The 22,023-nt window shown below is 38.0% G+C and overlaps 1 pseudogene; it reads right to left on the bottom strand.

Annotated features, from left to right (window-relative positions):
- Window positions 1-654: 654 nt before the first annotated feature.
- LOC114697398 lies at window positions 655-21,935 on the bottom strand (annotated as a pseudogene).
- Between the last annotated feature and the right edge of the window lie 88 nt (window positions 21,936-22,023).

The following is a 22,023-nucleotide window of genomic DNA, read 5'->3' on the forward strand; positions in this document are numbered from 1 at the left end:
TATATTCCTGTGCAGTAATGCCAAAAAATAATCAAGTTTAAAATATGACTTGACTTACAGTGTAAATTGGCATAAGAGATTTCATATTTGTGTATCCACTGCTATATTTTTCTTAAAAATGAAATGAATAAAATGCTACCTAAGATTTTATGCCTACTAAAAGCACATAAATAATATAAAATTCAGTATAAACAGATGATGAAATCCCTTGCTGAATCTCACCATTAGCTCTCTAGATAACCCCAGATCTTTTGTTGTTTGTCCTTAGATTTTTTTCTACAAGTTTTATTTTTCAATCTGGAATTTCTGAAATAAAAAAAATATTATTGGGTCTCATTATTATCATCACCATGGAAATGATTTCAACTAATAAATAGTTGCTATTGATAAAACAGAGAGTCTTTTCAGAATGTCCAAGATATGTTACATAATACAACATGATTCTTCACATGGGGGAACACCTGGGAAATAATTGTGTGTGTTTTGATTTTATCATACAAAATAAACATAAAAGCAACAACCGTATCTCCAGAACATTGGGTCACATACTCTTGAGAAAAATTTGCTTTCTTCCAAACAAATAATCAGTCAAACATGCTTACGAACATCAGAACAATTTCTTTGTATCCGGATTACATGATACTTGTCAAGGGGTTAGGAAGTCAAGATAGCAATGGCAACTTCAGCCTGCAACTATTCAGCTAACAAAGACATGAACATTCTTGAGATCTGGAAGCATTACCATTGAAGTGTCAGTAATAGCAAAGTAGGCAGCTCAGTAGATGATAATACCCCACAAAGACACATTAAAGCCTTAATACAAGTCCTTAATCTCATTGGATTTACAGATTTTTAACCAGGAAGTCATGGAAGACTTTGAATTCCCTAGAGGCTTCAGCTTGGGCCACATCAGCTCTTAGATGATAGACAAAATGAAGAAGGAATATAAAAGACAATCAGTGGCACCAACTGATTGTAGATTCCCCGAAAAGTGGTGGCCAAACTGACTCTTCCTGTCCACACCACCCCGGAAAAACTATTTGTATTTATTTCTGAAGGCAAAATTGAGAGCCTAGAGAAGTATCTAATGCCACCAGCCAGGTTACCATGCCAGAAGGATAGGACCCCTCACTCCTTGGGGATATGAAACGTGCAGTCTCTAATGCCCTTGCATTACCTATCTGTTGCTTGTGGCATGTTGATTCTGCAGCAGCAGCTTGACACACTAGATCTTCTGCCATCCCTTTGGAGATGGCCTTGGCCATTCCACCTACCAGGAAGTCCCTGGGAATGGCACAACAGCATCTAGCATGCTGAAAGTAAAGGAGAGACAGGCAAGCACAGGACAAATTGCTTTGGTTCTACAAATTTGAGATGAATCCCAAATCTTTCATCTGCTTCTTAAAACAAAGTAAGGATTAACTTTCGAGAAAGTTCATGTACTTGTTACATGATAATGTTAAGGTAATGTGAGCTTCAAAATACTTGAAAACATAAGCTGTTCTAGAGTTCTCACAATTCACCATAAAATGTTTTTCATAGTGGAAATGAAAGAAACACTGGAAAATGATACTGAAAGATGTACAGCCAAGCCTTGTCAATGTTCTGTAAGTTGTGCCCACAAATCAACCCTAGTTGCCACAGCTTCTGTTTTCTTTCCATTTATCCAGTCTGTGCAGTTTTTACATTTTGTTTGAGTAATCTGCAGAAGGAGATCTTGACAAGTAAAAGCTGTAGAAACTACCTTCTCGATTTTTCTCTTGCAGGTGTGTGTGTGTGTGTGTGTGTGTGTGTGTGTGTGTGTGTGACCTTGTCTGCAAGTCAGAGTTATGTGTTTGCCAGTCATGGTTAGTCATTTAACATTAGATATCATGATGCAATCAGTTAATATTTTATGTCCATTTCTAGGTAACATATTGTGCTTAATGTGGAAAGTTAGAGACCAAAAATGAAGACTAGCATTTCTTCATGAAATTGCACTGTTGACAACAGAATTGAGCTGGTATCTTTTTATTCTATTTTTGCAGCCTTATGTAACAAAGACTTAACCAGGAAAAAATTATAAATTGATATGACTAGTCATCAACCTTTAACAAGGTTTCTAACTGACAGCTGAATAAAAGGAAAACAATACTACCTAGAGTTAAAAACATTAAAACTAATAATCATTTTTATACAAAACAATATTGGGATGACTGATCTCAAAGATATGAAGCTATTTTCTGTTACTACTACCAGTATTTAGTCCTGTAGAGCAAATGCTGCCATATAGATGTAATTGATCATGATTGACAAAATTCTACAATGATGGCTTCAATAATTTATAAACTAATTCATCATTATTTTTCTTGCGATTGGCAGGAGTTTGCATTTGTACCTGGAGATGTTTGAGATTCTGCATAACCAAGGTTTATTTTCTACGTATTGTAAAACACAGGACGTTCTCTTTAATAACCTGAAATTTTAATAAGGGCCTAAGAAACAGTTGAAAAAGTGAGTGAACTTATATTTAAATTAGGTCTTTGAGAGCTTGGAGATTCTAACTTGGTGAACTCTAATTAAATCCCTGAAGGCCACTGGGTCTGCCTCCCTCATTCTTGATGGTGAAAGTAAGGTCTTCAAAAGAGTCCCTTGACAGTATACAAGTGGAGAGGAAAAGAATCCAGCAACCCTTCACGATAGCATTACATAAAGCCAGAATTCCAGAAGGACTTCCAGACAGGGAAACAATGATGTCTGAAGCCAGAGAACTCATAATGCAGGGAAAGCAGGGAAAAGGAGATTTTGTAAAGAGAAGTAATTTAAAACTATCACTCAGACTTCAGCATGGATATAAAACCAGACAAAGCAGCAAATGCAGTGTATACCTATTGATAAATATATAGCGTATCTTTCTCTACATATTCTGCAATGAACATTTATAGTAAGAAATGCAAAGGTACAGAATGGGCTTTGTTAGTTGTTATTCTGATGTTATGATGGCTTTTTCATTAGGGTACATTTTCCATATACATAGTCATCCATTATTTTCCTTCTCAGTTAAATTTTGCCACTTACTGAATCAGTGAGTCTAATTCTGAGTGTGAGAATCAAACCGGTATTGGATCTATATAAAAATGGCTGTGTTCTCCATAAGTGTGCCTGTTCAACACCGCTATGAACCTCTTTATTTGTCAACACCCAAGAGTATGAGACATGTGGAGAGTCTGAACTTTCTCCTTCGATTTAAAAAGTATACCAAACCAGTATTTCTTGATATTGTAAAACATGCAGAAAAATATCTTTATAGTCCTTAGGTACAGAATGCCTCAGATAGCTTCCTAAAAGAAACATCTGTGTTTGCCTTTCAGATATCCAGTATATAACAAAACATTTAGTTTGGCTGCCAAATTAGACCAGTCTGTATGAAATATAATACAACAGTATTGTATTCTATGTATATTGTCACTCTTGGGCATTGATACTTTTTAATAGTCCTTAGTTTATCGAGGACATTTAATCAGAATATTGGGTTCTGCCAATGGTGAGGTCCCTCATCCCATGGATAATTAAAGAGGTCAAGCACACTGCTTCATTCTCTATGCCTGTGTCACCGCCATGTGGGCCAGTATGCTGGCCATTTAACAGCTGATTGAGGTGACAACCTTGCATTTATCCTGACCAAACTCTCTGTGAAGCATACAGTGGCTGGAAAACTTAGAATTCATACTTTTGTAGTTTGCTCTACTTTTTATTTCAAAAAGACTTTTAAAGTCCCACGAACGCTATTTCGATCACTAGGGTGTCTAAATGGAAGTACTGATTCTTGATGCTCTGGATATACCCTTAACCCCAAAGGGATACCGAGCTACTGGGTGCTCGCTTTGTTCTTAACTGTAAGTTTCAAAAGTTTTATTTACTTTTTGAACTCTTTACTACTACAAAAGTGTCATGGTGCTTTTGTGGCTTGCCACTTAAGTGGCTTCATCTTTTATTGGGGAGAAAATGAAAGTAGCAAGCAAAACATAGAGGAGGTTTTAGTTTGTTCTCCGATAAAAGGGGTCATTTATTGATCTGGTGCTTGAAAGGGAAGATCTGTTTTGGGGAAAGCCATTGTACTATACAGAGTTTGAACACTTCTCTTTTTATTATCCCCTGAAACATGATAAGTCTATGTGGATTTTTATTTCATCAGAAGCAAGTTTCACAATTAAAATGAATCCTGCATCATCAGTATGGCCAAGCAATAGTTCTGGAAAAACTGCAAATGAAAAATAATAATTGAAGCTGATTAGAATGCTGGTAATTTCTGATTTATTTTAGATATATTATTTGTCCCTATGATGGATTTATATGAAATGTGTTGCTGTTTCTCTTCTTAAGAGGTTTGGAATAGAAATTAGAGTTTAAAATTAATATTCTCTACCTTCTTGTGCATTTCCTAACCATTGGAAGGAGCTTGAATGTTCTACAGAAGGATAATCCAAGGAACTGGACTTAAATGGAACTGGAGATTTCAAATTTATTTTAACTACAGGCCCATATGTGAGCATATGCTAGTTAGTAAGTTCTACTTGTATTTCTCCTGGTTTTGGAGACTTTTAATAATGATGACAAAAAGTCACAGTGTAATATGCATGACTAAGTGATGTATACAGATAACTTCACAAGAAGACTTGCTTCTAACAGCAGAACTAGTTTTTGAAGCAATTTCTCTATGTGTTTGTGTGTTAACCACTAGAGTAATTACTCCACCATCTCACACAGATCATAGTACATGTATGCAAGTTTTCTGATACAGCTACCCCAAACTTTGTTTCTGAATAGTCTAGTGTTTCATAATGTATTTTGGGAAAAAGTTACATCTGACAAAATAAGTGGAAATGCATATTTTTCTTCTTGGAGTCAAAATATTAGTTAGAAAATTGAAGACTACGAGAAGGAATAAAGAAAGAATACCTGTGCTTGATCTTGTTATAATGTCTGTTCTTGTTATGTTTAAAAAATAAGCATCTATTAAAAAAAATCTATCATGTTTTGGAAAGACATAATCACACAGGCAAAACTATGCCTTTATAATATTATGACACTCTAGTTTAAACAATGATTAGATCATTTATTAGTGCTAATATTAAACAAAAAAAATTAGTTCCTTCTTGTAGTTCAGTCCTTGTTTTCAACATATACCCTGTGCATGTTTAAACTGCATATATGATACAACACTCTATACTCCATTTCTGATTAACCAGTTAAGTTTTTTGGTGTTGCATGAATCTTTTTTTTTTGTTTGTTTGTTTTTTGTTTTTGTTTTTGTTTTTGTTTTTCGAGACAGGTTTTCTCTGTGTAGCTTTGTTGAGTGCTGGGATTAAAGGCATGTGCCACCACCGCCCGGCCTCTGTGGCATGAATCTTAAAAATTCTTATTAATAAAATCAAACCTGAGGCCAGTTATTGGGGTGAACACTGGAAGATCAGAGAGACGGAACAAGCCACGGCTAACCTCACCTGGCCAACTTCTCAGCTGATCTTGTTTCCTCAGACTGGAAGCTTCTGTGTCCTCATTCAAAAGGCTCTCAGCTGAACTGCTGCTAGAAGCCTGAATGCTTAACCAGGCAAATGCTTAACCAGCCAAATGCTTCTAGTTTCTGATCCTCACGCCTTATATACCTTTCTGCTTTCTACCACCACTCCCTGGGATTAAAGGCTCACTTTCTGGGGTTAAAGGCGTGAGTCACCATGCCTGGCTGTTTCCAATGTGGCCTTGAACTCACAGAGATCCAGAGAGATTTCTACCTCTGAAATGTTAGGATTAAAGGTGTGAGTGCCACCATTTTCTAACCTTTGTATCTAGTGGCTGTCTCTGACCCCAGATAAGTTTATTAGGGTGCACAATATTTTGGGGAACACAATACCACCACATTTTTGGTATTTTTATTTTGATATGGTATGAATTCAAAATCATTGTTATATTAGTTTCACATAGGATACCATTGACTTTAAGAGGTTACCTGGTTATTGGCCAGGTGAGGTTAGCTGTGGCTTGTTCTGTCTCTCTGATCTTCCAGTGTTCATCCCAATAACTGGCCTCAGGTTTGATTTTATTAAGCAACATAAAGACTGAGAATCTACATCAACTTATAATGCCTCAGCCTACAGGTGGCTAGGCACCTAGTTTCAGTGGCTGACAGTTTAGTTTGTTTTCCATACAGTAAGACGTCCAGGAGCAGTCATGTTAGAGATGCTTGCTGTAGGTAGCAATGACACCATTCAAATGGACATCTTGACCTCTCTCCTTCATTATCCTCAGCTGTAGATTCTGCTCTCTCCTCACTTGTCACTTCGTGGTGACTGTAGCTGTTGAAACTGGAGATAAATGTTTATTCCTCTAGAAAGAACAAATGGATACTTCAGATAGCAAGCCAGCTCCATTTGCCCTCTTTTAACAATGCTTTGCCTCCCTCATAGAGGTGAGTGTTGGCATCTCTCACTTCCAAGGAGGCTTGGGAAATTTTGACAGCAATGTTCTAATTGCACCATGTAAGTTATAATTCACTCTCTGGCTCTAAGCATCACTGGTTTTAATACAACTTTAGATTCCTTATACAAGAAGAGAGAAAGTAATAGTATCACTTCTCTTGTATGCAAATAAAATTTGGTTACAGGAACTCTTTGAAGTACATAGGTTAAAATAAAACAAGGGTGACAATTGAAATCTAATAATGACCTGGAAAATGTTCCATGTTCAGACTGGGGAAAGTCAACTCTCCCATGTAATATTCATAACTTGAATGCATGGTTTTGGTTGCTGTTTTCCCTATAATATGGAGTCTGGAGTGAGAATTAAGAGCCAATGTAAATTAACATGTAAATCAAAGACAGGAAGAGTGAAAAAGAAAGGTCAGACACAGAAAGGGTGTGGGGAATAGTAAGTGCTGTGTTGACATCTGACTCATGGTTTAAAACCAGCCCTGTTGTGGCTAGGTAAGTGCTCACTCAGCATGTAGTAGATTCAGCATGAGCACTTCATGCGGCATCATCCATATTGCAGGCTTAGGAGAAGAGGAAGAGTTCTGTCTGATCAGTCTTGGCATCTCTTTTCATTGGTCAAACTTCCTCTCACAGGGAGTTAGGTAACTCTCAGATACTTCCAGGTTGTATCATACAATCAGTTTAATGTCAGCCTCCTTAGGTGCACTATATGGTATATTAGATCTCATTTACTACAAAGAGGCATTCCATTAGAATTTACGAGTACAGAGACTACACACTCTAGCTGTGTAGCTGGGGCCTTAGCTGTTCAGCTCCTAGAAGGATGCTTGGTTTCATCTCAGTGGCAAGAGTGTAGATCACAGGAGTCTAGAAAGCTAAACAGTTTTTTTTTTTTCTGTTGCATTAAATTTGAGAACGTTGTTTTAGAGTAGTTGATTGCTGTACTCTACAACAACTCAAGTGCCCCAAAGATCCTCATGCCAAGGACATTGACTTATATTATCCAAAATAAAAGCTTATGGAATACTTGTTTTCTTAAACGCTTAGTGTATAATATGCTATCATTGAACAGTGTGCTACACTGCTTAAAATTGAGAGTCTGGTTTAGGATATAGCATGGCTGCGATGTTTATCTTTGCCATGAGGACAAGCCACACTTTTGCTCAGACTCAGTTTGTTGTAACTGTAGGTATGCTGGTGTGAGGTTAGGGAGAGGACTCAGGAGAAAGGTGCTCGCTGTGTAAGAATTGCAGTGCAGAACCCAAGAACCCACGTTAGGCAGAAAGCAATGATGCGCACTTGTAATCCCAGCTCTCCTATGGCGAGATGGAAGGAGGAGACAGGAGAGTCCCTGAAAGCTTTTGGGTCAGTGTGCCTAGAATATCCAACAAGAGATTCTCACAAAGAGGAAGGTGAGTGCTTACACAGGAGGCTGCATTTTAACTTCAACAAACACACCATAAATAATGAACACACACACACACACACACACACACACACACATGCATAAGCATGTACACACACATCAATGAAAACACATACGTATAAATGAACACATACATTCTATTTCTCTTTCAAATGACAGTTAAGATAGTTAATATTGTTAGGGCTTTAGAGAAGATGATACCTGACAATGTAGTTAATGGAAATTTAGTGCAAATTGATCCTCATATGTGACTACTCTGTTCATTCGTCCTTTTTGAGAATGATTTCTAAATTTTCAGAAGGCTTAAACTATCAGGTAGACATTACAGATCAGTAGTCCTGCTGTCCACAGTGAATAGGAGACTTTCTGTTTTTTATCTTATTCTTTAGTCCAGAGCAGATAGAATAAGTGACAGATTTTTTTTTCAGGCCAATTTTACTTTCAGAAATACAAACTAGTGTGAACAGGTTTTGCTTTCCGTAAGGAATAGGCTCAGGTAACATATGAGGATGTTGAGATAACACCACACCCACCACTTTCCAGAGCAGCTAATTTAAAATTGCTTGCAATCTGGGAGAATCTGTCTCAACATCTCGGAAGAAGCCCCAGCTAACTGTTTGCTGAAAGGTTTCCTGGGAATAGGATTTTATCCAAGGCTTGTGACAGTGGTAAGTTACAATGAGGCTACAGAGATCTAATTAAAGAGGTGATTTCCTGACATATGGAGCTCCTATGTGAAATCGAGAGCCTGTGCTGTGCATGGGGAGATGCTGACCCTGTAAGTCTTATGACATTAGGTTTAAATCTTAACCGCTAAACACCTTTCAAATATTTAACTCTCCCCAAGTAAATGCACTCTGTGAAAAGCTCTATTTGTTGACTTTTATCCCAGTAGGATCATCTTTGGGGACCGCATCACAGAGACCTGTGCATTAAGTGGTACATATGTTGAATAATCAGCCAGACAGCTACCAACTGTCAAGTTGCTTTACCAGAGTATTTTAAAAAAGCACATATGTTATGTTGAAAGCAAAAGAAAAACAAAAGTTTATAAAAGAATTAGGAAATGGTGCAGGTGAAATTAGCCACATGCTTATGTGCCTGAGTAGTTTTTTGAATAATATTAGAATTTTTTAAGAATTTGAAACAGAAAGGATATACTAGAGACAAAACTTTACTATCAGAATGGGATCTTCTTTGCTGGCTGATAATTCTTAATGAGTTAGTTTATTGAGAGGGACGTGTGACACCAGCAAAGACTGTACGTGTGCTCAGCCCGGAAGCATGGGCTTGATTTTCTCGTAAGTAGCACATGAAAATGAAGGGACAGTTGCTCTTTATATGTAGGCATGAAAAAAAGAACACATCAACCTTCCTGGCAAGAATATTGGGAATATTTTTAATTTTTCATCTTGTTGATACAGCATTTCTCTTCTGTGATAATGTCATGGTACAACATTGACTGTAACATAAGTGGCCTCCTGCTTAGTAGAAAGAGTCCTCTTCACCTATCACTTGATGCGATAGAACAGGTAACAGATAGTCTTGTGTTCTGTTTTCTCCTCCCTCCCTCCCTTCCTCCCTCCCTCCCTCTCTTCTTCCCTCCTTCCCTCCCTTCCTTGCTTCCTTCATTCTTTCCTCCCTCCCTCTTCCCCTCCCTCCCTCTCTTCCTCCTTCCCTCTCTACCTCTCTTCCTTTCTCCCTTCCTTCTTTCCAGGGTCTTTGTCTTAGCATATCTTGGTAAGGGAATACACTCCTGAGTTCTTTGTAATCATGAGTGTCATTTCAGGTGTTCTGAAGCATTTATTATGGCAGGGTGACAAGCCAAAAGGACTAATTTCAGGTCAGATGCATTCGAGAGGACAAATCACAGACTCAGGATGCAGGTCTGAAGCCTGTGGAAAGAGGGAGCGTGGAGACATGGATAGAAAGCAGCTTCAGAACAGAGTTCTTTCTGTGTGAAACTTCGCTAGCCCAGTGGTTAGGTCTACAGTAGTAGGCAAAGGTTCCCACTATACGGCAGAGATGGCCACACCTAGAGACTAGTACTTCTGCCATCACTGCAGAAATCCAAGGTGGACTCCAAAGGTGCTCTGACTGGGAGCTGTGGGCTGAGCTTCATTAACAGGTCCTCTTTTACAAGGAGAATCAAATGTCTCGCTCAAAGGCTAAGAAAGAATGCTGTGGGTAGATTTCTAAGAAATTACTTTCATATATTCAGTTGTAACCAGTGACAGAGATGATAATGGTTTCCAACTGAATTTGTGTCCTCACGAAACCTGAGGGTGCCTGGAACACTCTGTGCCCATCTCTTCTTGCTTCCCTTCCTCTTCTGTTTGCATAACTTTGTAAGTAAATGTGCTGGACAGTCAGAGAACTAGGGATCCAAGTTCACCTTGTTGATTTAGTACTACAGCATCAGAGGAACCTAGCTTTGCCACACAAGAACTTCAATATGACTTGTAGGTTATTTTGTTACTCTGTGCTTCATCTCTCATACAATCACAGAAAATACTAGAATCAAGTAATGTTCACTTGAAGATTTGACTTACTGGGTGCTTTCTATAATTTGCGATAATGCTACAGCCTCCAGGGATCACATTTTCATTATAACTTCAGCTTAATATCGAAGAAAATAAGTAGACAGTTGTTGGCTATGGGGTGTAGCTAGTTTCTAAGGCTGACAGGTTACATGTTCCTTATGGAGGAAATTCTTTCCAAGCCAGGTCCTCAACTTACTGCATTTGCAGTTTCTTTTGCTATGGAGACCCATGTAGGCCTTGTGCCGGATGCCTCCTTCTCTATGAGTTCATGTGCACTTTGATCATTTTGATTTAGAGGGCCTTGTTTTCTGGATGTTCTACATCCCCTCTGACTCTTAAACTCTTTCTGCTTTCTCCTTCATAGACTTCCCTGAGTCCTGAGAGGAGGAACTTGATAGAGTAATCTTACTTAGGGCTCAGTGTTCCAAGGTCTCTCATGCTGTGCATTATGTCTGGCTATGGGTCTCTGTATTTGTGTACATCTGCTTCAGGGTAGCTTTTCTGATGATGGCTGAGCAAAGAAAGCACTGATCTATGAGTATAGCAGAATGTGATAAAGAGTCATTTTACTGTTTTTTTCCTTTTATTCTTTTTATTAGAACAGTAGTATTTTGTTTTACCCTAGGCATGTGGGCTATCTAGTCTCAGGTTCTTGGTCAACCATAGTGTGAGGCATGGGTTCTGTCTTGTGGTATAGACCTTACTTAAGTCCAATCAGATATTGGTTGGTTACTCCCACAAGCTTTTTGCCACTGTTGTCCTGGCATATCTTGTAGGCAGGACAGCATTGCTGATCAGAGGTTTTATGGCTGGTGTGTTGTTTCCCATCTGATAGTGTGCAGAGTACCTTCCTGCACCAAAGACACTAGAACATAAGTGTTGAAGGCTCTAGATAGGCACCAGCTTCACTTCTCCAAGTTCAATGAATTGTGATGGAGTTGTCTTCAGCCACAGGGACTTGCTGTCCATTTATGAGAAAGTTTTTGGTGGTATCCTGGATTGTTAAAGGATTCCCATCAGACTTGTCTGGACAACAATGTTGAGTAAATCCTTAACTAAAGTAAGATTGGTGGATGTGATGAGAAGAGAAGACTGTCAAGACAAATATGAGTGCAAAGAAAACTAGATGTTATGTATCTGGAAGGGGTCTTGTATGGACTTTCTGGGAGCCATGATGACATTCATGAGAAGAGGCCATCAGAGAAGTACGGGCAGGTACCAGTTAAGACTGCAAGACAAAGAGCAAGAGGCCTAAGGGCCACTTTGCTCATTTCACAATTTCATCTTGACTGTCCATGTTTAACATCTCATTTCATCTATAAATGCTATGATTTAAGAAATATTTATTTGATATGATAGAAACTGGAATAAATAAATTTTTATATCATAAGGCAGATTTTGTAATGAAAAAATTATAGCAGTTTATACACTTAATACTTGAATGTAAACATAGAATATTGCATGGCATCATTTCATACTTCTGCATTTGAAATTAAAGTGAATTTATAGGTATTTTAACATTGTCCCTTTTATTGCAAATATATGCACACATCTATCTACCTATTATCTAATCTATATCTATCTATTTATCTATCTAGTTATCTATTTGTCATCTGTTTTTTTCTACTTTTCTTGAGAAAACAATCTAAGTTTTAATGTTTTTGTAGTGTGACTTAATTGTCCTCTAACAGTTCATGCAACAAAGTTGTCAGTCCTAGGAAAGTGCTATTTGAAGATGATGAGGGAGACTTTTAAATGGATGTCTAGTGGGCATTATTTAGATTAGTAGGGAATGCCCTTGATGAGGATTGTAGGACATCCATCTACTTTATCTCTCTTGAATCCTGACCATGAAATGGTGACCTTGTTCCTCTATTATGATTACAGGCAAACCACCCCCTCCCAAAACAAAACAAAACAAAAAAACCAGTGGAGACAATTGATCATGATTGTATCCTTTAAAATGTAAGCCAAAGTGATGTTTTTCTGGAATGATAATTATACCAAGTGTTTTGTTATAGTAACAGTGTGATGATTAACAAAACATGCATGCTAAACTTTTGTTTTATGTACAAATGGATGACAGGTCACGTGAGTACCAACTGAAAGTTTCACAGATTCAGAAGTAGAATGAATACTCTACTCAGTATTTTAATTTCTACTGGTTTTTCTCTTTGAATTTTTCATCTAGCAACTTAAGAATGTATATGCTTCTTTGTCATATTTCATTGAGTCTAAATTAGAAATACATTGAATATGATTATTAAATACTATTGGAAAACTGTCACCTGCAGGTCTAGCTCCAACTTCCCCTGAGGCCAGCCCATGGCAGCCTGTCTGGACATCAGCCTTGAGACACAGTATTTGGAAGCAATGGGTACCTCTGGTGCTTCCAACCCATTAAAATAACCCTCCTTCATTTTCTTTGTGGGATGGTTATCTGTAGTTTAAAAGAAATCCATGATTCTTAGAAATAATCTAGTATAAAGAAATTTGCATACCAGAAATAGCCTAGCCTGAAGATGAATTCTTACTTAGGCAATTGACCCAATCTCCTCCTTACTTTTTTCTTCTGAGTGAATACTTCATTAATTTCATCTAGTATAATGCTTCCTATACTTTGGGGATCTCAGGAAATATGAATTGAAGTAAGAAATAAATTATATGTTAATAAAGGATATTTCTAGAGTTCAATTGTCCCAGTGAATAACTTTGACAAAGCTGTTTTTAAGAATGACTTCCAGTTATTTCATAAACGGGAGTGTGCCCCCAAAGTGTATTATATTAAAAACTGTCTAACATGGGTAGCCAGTCATTGAGACTGGTTCCAGGGAGTATATTCATGTTATTTTTGTTTGTAGTATGATAATCTATCCCTAGCCATAAACTTCTTGACCTTAATTCATTTTTTTCTATAAATTCTAAAATGTTTAAGACTCTCTCTTGAAAGTCCACAGGCTTGAAAAATTAGGCTCCATGAAGCCTCTGAAGTACAAAAGACGTCTCTAGTAGAACATGTGTTTCTCAGGGTGGGATTTAGACATAAATATGGGATGTTTGGGGCCCTAGACTTCACAGAACCTTTTTTCTATTATGTTTCTTCGTTTCTAAAGACAAAGGATTGAGGCACACATGCATATAAAGAATTGTTATGTGAGAAGAGTCTGCCCCAGGAAACAGTTGTGGAGTCAGCAATGAAGTGAACAAAATCCTGTTACAATTGATATTGGGGTACATAATGTTGGTTTAAAGCAGAGGAATGTATATTGTATTATCAATGTGCAATATTGCTACATTAATATGTAAATGCAGGATATAAGACTTCAGGGTTCTTAGTTGCAGTTTCTCTAAGCTTTAGCCATTTATCAGGTTCACATGTGATTGGGAAATGGGCTTGTTACATGTTGTAATGAATAATGTTTGGAGGCTAAAGTTGTGGTGACAATATTAGGAGCCCTTATAACCAAGAGGCAGAACTTTTTCTATGCTGGCTAGGCTACAGAAAGAATGAAACAACTGAAGTATGCACACACACACACACACACACACACACACACACAGATACACACACATAGAGAGACACACATACATAGACACAGATACACACACACAAAGGATGATGAAGTCAATGATAAATCTGCTTATGACTTCTTTTTCTGTTTTTCAAAACTTCAAGGTTTAATCTACAATTATCAGTTCTTAATTTTATTTACAATAAAAATCTTCAAACATTCAGTAGTCTTTATACACAAGGATGAAGTTCAATGCAATGAATGTCCAACTACAGGAATGAGCACTGATATTTTCATTCCAGTCATTTAAGTTGAAATCAGGTATCAAAATATCAAATATGCGTCAAGGGATAATGACAACACTCTTCCCCCAGCTACCTTAATGACATCTTATATTACTGAGGTGACCTTCCTGTTGTTATAACTTTACCTCATAACAAGAGTACCTTTGTTCTGACTGCTTTACTGATGTTTTGTTTCTGTACCTAGCAATGCATTACACACCATTTGGATCTGTTTTTTATGACTGATAATAGTGGTGCACCTTTTTGGCTCTTTCTGGTGAGATGCAATCAAATTTGGTAGTCTGAGAATGCACATGGCTATGGTGTAACAATTCTGAGAATGCACACTGTTACAATGTAACACTCCGAGAACGTATACTGTTACAGTGTAACAATCAGAGAGCGCACGCTGCTATAGTGTAATACTCTGAGAATGCACACGGCTACAGTGTAACAATCTGGGAATGCACAGTTTCAGTGTAACAATCTGAGAACGTATACTGTTACAGTGTAACAATCAGAGAGTGCACACTGCTATAGTGCAACACTCTGAGAATGCACACGGCTACAGTGTAACAATCTGAGAATGCACACTGCGATAATGTAACAATTCTGAGAATAGAGATCTTTTCCAGCTAGTAAGATTCTTTGAAATCTTTGGGGACATTTCTTTTGCTATATTGATACATCTTATGTGCTTTGCCAAAATCAGGCTGGAATGTTTCCATTTCTCTTCTCTCTTTTTAGTTACCCCTGGGCTTGCTTTGCTCCCTAAACTATAAACACTGAACAAGGTGTCTGAATATGAGACAGGAATGGTTTTACCACCTGAGACTCTAAACCTTCCCCATTCATTTTCAAAACAGGATCACAAATCTGCTATTCCTTCTTGTTCCATACAAGGACAAGATTTCCAGTTCTCAAATGGTTTTACAGACCATTTCCCTACAATATCCGGCTGTCAGCCATTGTTACTTTTTACACTGTAGAAGAATATGCTAATTATGCTGACACTTAATGTAATATGCTTAAGAACATGCCACTCAAAAATGTGGCTCTCTGGATAATTCTGTGTTCAAGAAACTTTTCTGTAAGGAAATATCCCCTTTGAGATAAAGGCAATTCTGTAATAACAGAGAGAAGGGGCTACATTATGATTTATAGCATACCATAACATATTAAGTATGATTTCATTTTTGTATGAAAACATAAAGCTTTATGTTGAACTTAAATAGGTAGGAAAAGAGAAACATGAAGCTATTAGATGATTACTAACTATAGAAAGTTCTCTAAGAAATGAGACAATAGCTAATGCATATATTGCACAGAAAATTATTATTTCATTCTACTGAATATTAAATCTGCAATTTCTACAAAAATCTCTAATTTTTACACATATTAAGTCAAGGAACTAAAAATGTCTTTTGTGGATATTTTTATAATAATATTTTCTGTTATAAAAAGGCATTGCCAGACACTACCATCTGTCGCGTAGACTGACAGTGTATGAATCCGATGTCTTCCTATCTTATATAATTGGAGGTTTCAGCTCAGAATGATGCTACATTTCTACCTCAGGACAACTAAGTTTGAATTTGCTTGGAATATTTTAATCATTTCTCTGCTATGTGCTGATAAGACCAGCACTCTGTATCTTTAAAAGCTATAAATGTTTCTATTGAGTGTTAAAAACTCTCCTCTGAGCCTCTGGCCACCATCCAGAATTATTACCATAATACTTCCTGAAATGAGTCAGAAAACATAATGCATTATAATTGATAAATGTTTCATTTATACCTACTTTATTTTAGAAATTTGAAATGCTTATACTGTCTTGGCTACATCAACAAGGGGAAGGATTTATTGTATGTTTTTCAATGAGAAAATTTTCATGAATTGTGTACTTAAATGATAGAATATTTGTGCACTGTGCCTTAAAAACAGTCCAGGGACAGTAAAATACTTCATTGACTTGGATGTGCTTGCTTGTGTATACATATAAATTGTCCAACCCAATCCATTGGATAATGACACTGAATAACATATAGTTATTTATCTTAAAACACCACCTTCTTCAATAACACAGAAATAGTAAAGCCCTTAATTGGAGATAATCTCTGTGTAACTGAGCATTGTCAAAGGGTAATGACCTCCTGCTGCTAAGCCCTGGGAATGTTGACAGAAAGCCAACACATTTGTTTTCAAAGCAGGAGACATAGATCTACTGACAAAAGTCTATTAAATGGCTTTATTTTTGGTGTACTCTGTAAAGGAAATCTCATCTGGGCCATGTTACCATTGTGCTTCCATTTTTTCCCTCCTCTTGTCTCCATAGGTTCTCTTTCTCCTGCTGTTCCACATCCTGCTAGCACTTCAGCTGTCACTGAGTGACTTTCTGAATGAAGGAGTGAGATCAGCTAACACTGGGGTTGCTAAAAGGATTGAAATGAGATAGTATTCATCAAGGTTTACTGCCTAATACAATATAATAATCAATGCTCTATAATTCTAGCTGAGGAAATAACCTTGATAATTTATAAAGAAACAGGGCAAACAGTTGTTCACCCCCTGCTTCCAATTCTTATACACTTCATTTGACTAATGCCTGAAATTTCATTTGGCCTATGAATAAAATTTTACTTACAAATAGGTCTTCTGGAAGCTGAGGGAGCTCAGCCCTCAGTTAGTAAAGGTCCTGCTAAGCAAGCATGAGATTCTCGGTTCAGATCCTAAGGACCAATGTGAAATCTGGGGCCATCAAGCTCCTGTAACTCTGATCTGGAAGGCAGAGACAAGGGATCCTTGGGTCTAGCTGGCTTGTCAGTGTAGCTGAATCAATTTGCTTTCGGTTCAGTAAAAGATCCTGACTTAAAAATAGAACTAGCAACAGAGGAAAATACTTGATGCTGACTCCTTCCTCCACACATATGTACACACATGTGCAGTCCACCTGCACACACATGTACACACACACACACACACACACACACACACACACACACACACACCAGCAAAGGCTTTCTTTGTATACTAATGTTTTACCAATAGAAACAATGGATCTAAACTCTATGAGTTCACAGGTGATGTGGAACTATGAGATGGTGTTACCTTTAGATATGAGGAAATAATGCTATGATAATATTGAAGTGTCAATTATGTGAGACAAGAAGCCAGCTCTGCCTGTTTTAACCTTCCTCAGATACTTCCTGTGGTGTGCCTCTACACCATTACACAGTGAGTGAACAAGTGCTTGTTTGTTTGCATGCTACAGGAGAAATTTTCATCATGTTTGGAAAAATCTCTATATTAATGACATGGTCCCATCTTCTATAATTTTTATTCAGTTTTTAGGGTAATGCTGTGGTTTGAACATCTATATATAGTTCTAACAAGTGATTCCAACATGTACCTCATGTTTCCTGATTGGCTGTTCTGCATCTCGTGTCTTAGAGTCCCATAGAGAGGTTCTCTCTGATACATGCAGTGGACTGTGTCTCCATACTGCTTCCTCAGTGTTCCTGGGGAAGAGTTTGAGAACTTCTCATCTAGTGAGGTCATAGGTAAAGGCTATGGTGTTCAACATGCACAGGAAACCACTGAAGTGAGGTCCCCTTTCTCATCTCTATTTCTAGTTGTTTTCAAAACGAAGGGAAAGGAGAGATCATACAAGAGTAGCAGCGTCAAAGAGAGGTCATGAGAGCTTGGATGTCCCCATGTAACACTGGTTCTCTTTGGAAATTTTAAGGCAGTTTCTAATTTCTTCCAAGTCTCCCATCCTTCTGGCCTACTAAAAAAATTCCTCAACATATAATTTTTCAAAAATAATAATTCCATAACTCACACTTGCTGAAAATTTGCCAGTCACCAGGAACCAAACAAAATGTTGTATACATATCATCTCATTTAATTTCCATCACTAGATAGATGACTTTAGTATTTTCATCCAGAGTCATTTTCTTAAGGTCTCAACTAATATGGTGGTTGTGGTGAGATTAGAATATGATCAAGTTGGCTCTAATTCTCGAACTCCTAGCAATGTTTACATACTGTTTCCCTGTACCAAACCATCCACACACTCAGTATCCACTGTTCTCTAGGGCAGATGTGTTATTGATTGCTATCAGTTTATCTATGGTGACAAAACAATGATAACACTGGTTTCCTCTATTTATTCATACTTTGGACTATTCATTAGTCATGGTTATCAAGGTCACAAATACTGAAGCGATGAAAGAATGAAGTGGTGAAATTAGTGTCTAAATTAATGATTCCTTGTGGGTTTTGGAATTCTGTCCCCTATTCAGGTTCCTGATTCTGGTTCAAAATTCTGAGGAAAGTTAAAAAAACTAATTTTTTTTAGCTAAAAAATGTGTGGGATAGTTTCTGTTATTTGCAATGAGGAAACCCTTGGCTAAAGTGATTTTTATTTTGGCTCTTTAGAATGAAGTATCTGAAACTTGGTGGATGGGAGGTCAAAAGACTTCAACTGGGTTACCCAAGCAGCAAAGAATGGACAGAAAAGTTACCAATGCCATTGACAATATCTAGGCTTCTTTTTTCTCTGTGGTAATAATCTACTATTCATTTCTGTTTCTGCAACTTTTCTTAGATCCTTTGCCAAAGGAGGTGTGAGGAGATCACAGACAAGCTATAAATCCTTAAAAATTCTTCCTACACAGCATTTTGAAGAATTGGTCCAATTTGTTTTAGAAGCAGATCAAAGGGTTGCTGTTAGTGCACGTAGAGCCATGCACGGCCCTCTAGGAACCGCTGTCTGTGGCTCACAAGGTTGGTGTTAGTGATAAACAAGATAAAGAAGACAAGTGTCTGCACATGGGTGGGATGTGGCTCTGTGATCAGTGGCTGTTGCTGTCACTCCCTAGAGGGCAGCTGGAGAAGGAAAGAGGAATGAAGAAGACATATACCGATGACTTGGGTGGCTCCTAGGTTGCAAAGATACTGTTGGAATTCTCAGAAACATTTTTTTAATGTAAAGGGAATGAACATTTAAGGTCCTAATATCAGTCATTTTATGTTCCTTTGTTACAATATTTATCAAATCATATCAACAGGATTAATTTAATTCTACTTGCCCATCCTGAATGATTCTGAGGCCCCAGTGATGTTCAGGGTGCACCTGGGGGTTGGGCTGCACTCAAAATACTCAAACACAGAGGAGGTGCATATTGTTCTGTCTAACTCTACCCCTTTCTGCTTCTCTTCCCTACTCCAGACTAAACTAACTTCCAGTTTCATGAAGTGCTATTTGCACTTGAAAATTTAACTGAATTCACTTTGAAAACCTCACCTTGTTTAGGACTGCTTACATCATCATGCTGTTTAATGATTGTGAAGTTTTCTAAACTTCATAGATTTCTAATAGTCTACATCTGGGCTATCTCACTCAGTATAATATTTTTCAGTTTTATGCAGTTATCTTAAAATTTCATGACTTAAGTTTTCCTTATAACTGAACAGACTATAGTTTAGTTGCAGTTACCATACACATAGACTATAATTTAATTGGATAAAGCTCCCTGCAGGAACCAGAGACAATTTAACAATAAGCCCAGTGCAAAACAATGAATAAGTTTTTCAAGTTGACAGTGGGAAACCCATGAGATCATCAAAATGATACAGGGTGCTGAAATTTCTATTGGTTGTCTGCCGGAACTTCAGAGGAAGTCTGTTTCTGGAGACATCACACACTTTGGTCAGAAGATTTGGAGACATCAAACTGATGCTTACAGGGAAGCATCCTCTTTGAGGGCAGGTTCTCATAGGGTTGGAAGGTATTCATAAGCTGATGAAGAAGAAAAGTCATCAATAGTGCTACCCTCCTGTAAGTCCTGTGAACCACAATAACAGTTTCCTTGGCAACATATGCCCATGGTTTAGTAGGGATACTGATAGTTCAGAGGTAACAAGTAGCTATCTGTATATAGGCCAGCTTAATAGGTGGGAATTTGTGGCTGGTACCATAAACTTAGCTAAGAACTCTTGGTTGGGGAGGCAATAGCTTCTACTGTTTCCATTTTGCTAAATTAATTTGCTATCCAACTGCCTCTAAATACTTATCCTTATACCCACAAGTGAGTGTGCAACTTTCTCTCTTCATCAAACGAGGCTTCTTTTTGCAGCAGGTGGAGGCTGTTATATTAGAACCACACCTGGTCAAATTGTAGATAATCAGTGATCAGGGAGCATCCATGCCCAGATGAGATATCTATAACATAATCCTTCACTCAAGGCTCAGGCAACATGGTTGAGGAAGGGGCAGAAAGATTTCTATGAGATTTACTATGAGACAGTCTCCTGCACATAGGAGGAATATTATACCCAGGGATTCACAGGACCTGTGGTTGCCTGAACAAGAACATATTTGTCAACATGGAAACATGGATTGGGGGAAAATTCACAATGCCCTAGTGCTGGATGAAGAGCTTCAGTCAATGCTGCTGAGGGAGTGAGGGTCAATTCTTCAGGGAAAAGACTTATGATAAGTTTCCAAAGCCTAAGTAATCAGATCTAAACCAAAGAGCATGATGACAAATTATGTGCATAGGCATGCACATGTGTGTACGTGTGTGTGTGCATTAGAACTTGTTTTAATGAATTCATGTATTATCTAAATTCAAAAGCGTAAGTTGAATTTAGATAATTCATTTGGTTGCTGTATATATTGACATAAAAGTTTATGTGGGTCCAACTAATAGAAGACAGAATTTACAAAAACACTATTATTGATTTCAGTTGAAGTGTTGTTGTCAGATAAGGTAGCACAGATCATAAAAGCAGCCATTGTGAGGCTGAAGTAGGAAGACCAGAAGTTTTAGGCAGGCTTGGCATACATAAATTGCCATCAATTTATCTTGGTAAAAACTGTTTTTAATCTCAATGTGTAGGGATATCTGTTACTAACAGTCTAAACTGGTGACCCCTCTAAATAAACACAGAGACAAATGACTCATCTTAGAGAAAATCTGAAACTGGAACAAATGTAAAAATGCACCTATGAATCTAACCAGTTATGTGCTTGGTACATTCCTCTCCAGTACTTTAAGAAATAATATAAAATTCAACTTTTAACATTCTGATTCATCTGATTGTGTTTCAAGGAAAACTCAGCTAATTGTGTTGATTCTTTAAAAATCTTTACAACTATTAGTCTAAAAGCAGCAAGCGATGTTATCCAGATATTCAGTGAGAATGTGTTAAAGTCTAATAGCCCTGCTAGATGTTGGATCCTGTGTAATTGGCCTTACTGTAAGCGATCCATTTCTGTCTTTTGGCCTGTTTTCTCTGACTAGAGTTTAAGTTGGGAATTTCTCTGAACAAGCTACTTTCCAAATTACTTCCCCACAACTGAACTAATTTTTGTCTTTGTCGGGAAGGAATGGGGAGCCCATCCAACACCCTCTCACAGGGATCTCGGAGCCCACCCATCGCACTCTCACGGGGATCTGGGGCCACCCATCGCACTCTCACGGGGATCTGGAGCCCACCATCGCACTCTCACGGGATTGGGAGCCCACCCATCGCACTCTCACGGGGATCTGGGGTCCACCCATCGCACTCTCACGGGGATCTGGGAGCCCACCCATCGCACTCTCACGGGGATCTGGGGGTCCACCCATCGCACTCTCACAGGGATCTGGGGGTCCACCCATCGCACTCTCACAGGGATGTCGGAGCCCACCCATCGCACTCTCACGGGGATCTGGGAGCCACCCATCGCACTCTCACGGGGATCTGGGAGCCCACCCATCGCACTCTCACAGGGATCTGGGG

The sequence above is a fragment of the Peromyscus leucopus genome, chromosome 11 (assembly GCF_004664715.2).
Source record: "Peromyscus leucopus breed LL Stock chromosome 11, UCI_PerLeu_2.1, whole genome shotgun sequence".
NCBI lineage: Eukaryota > Metazoa > Chordata > Mammalia > Rodentia > Cricetidae > Peromyscus > Peromyscus leucopus.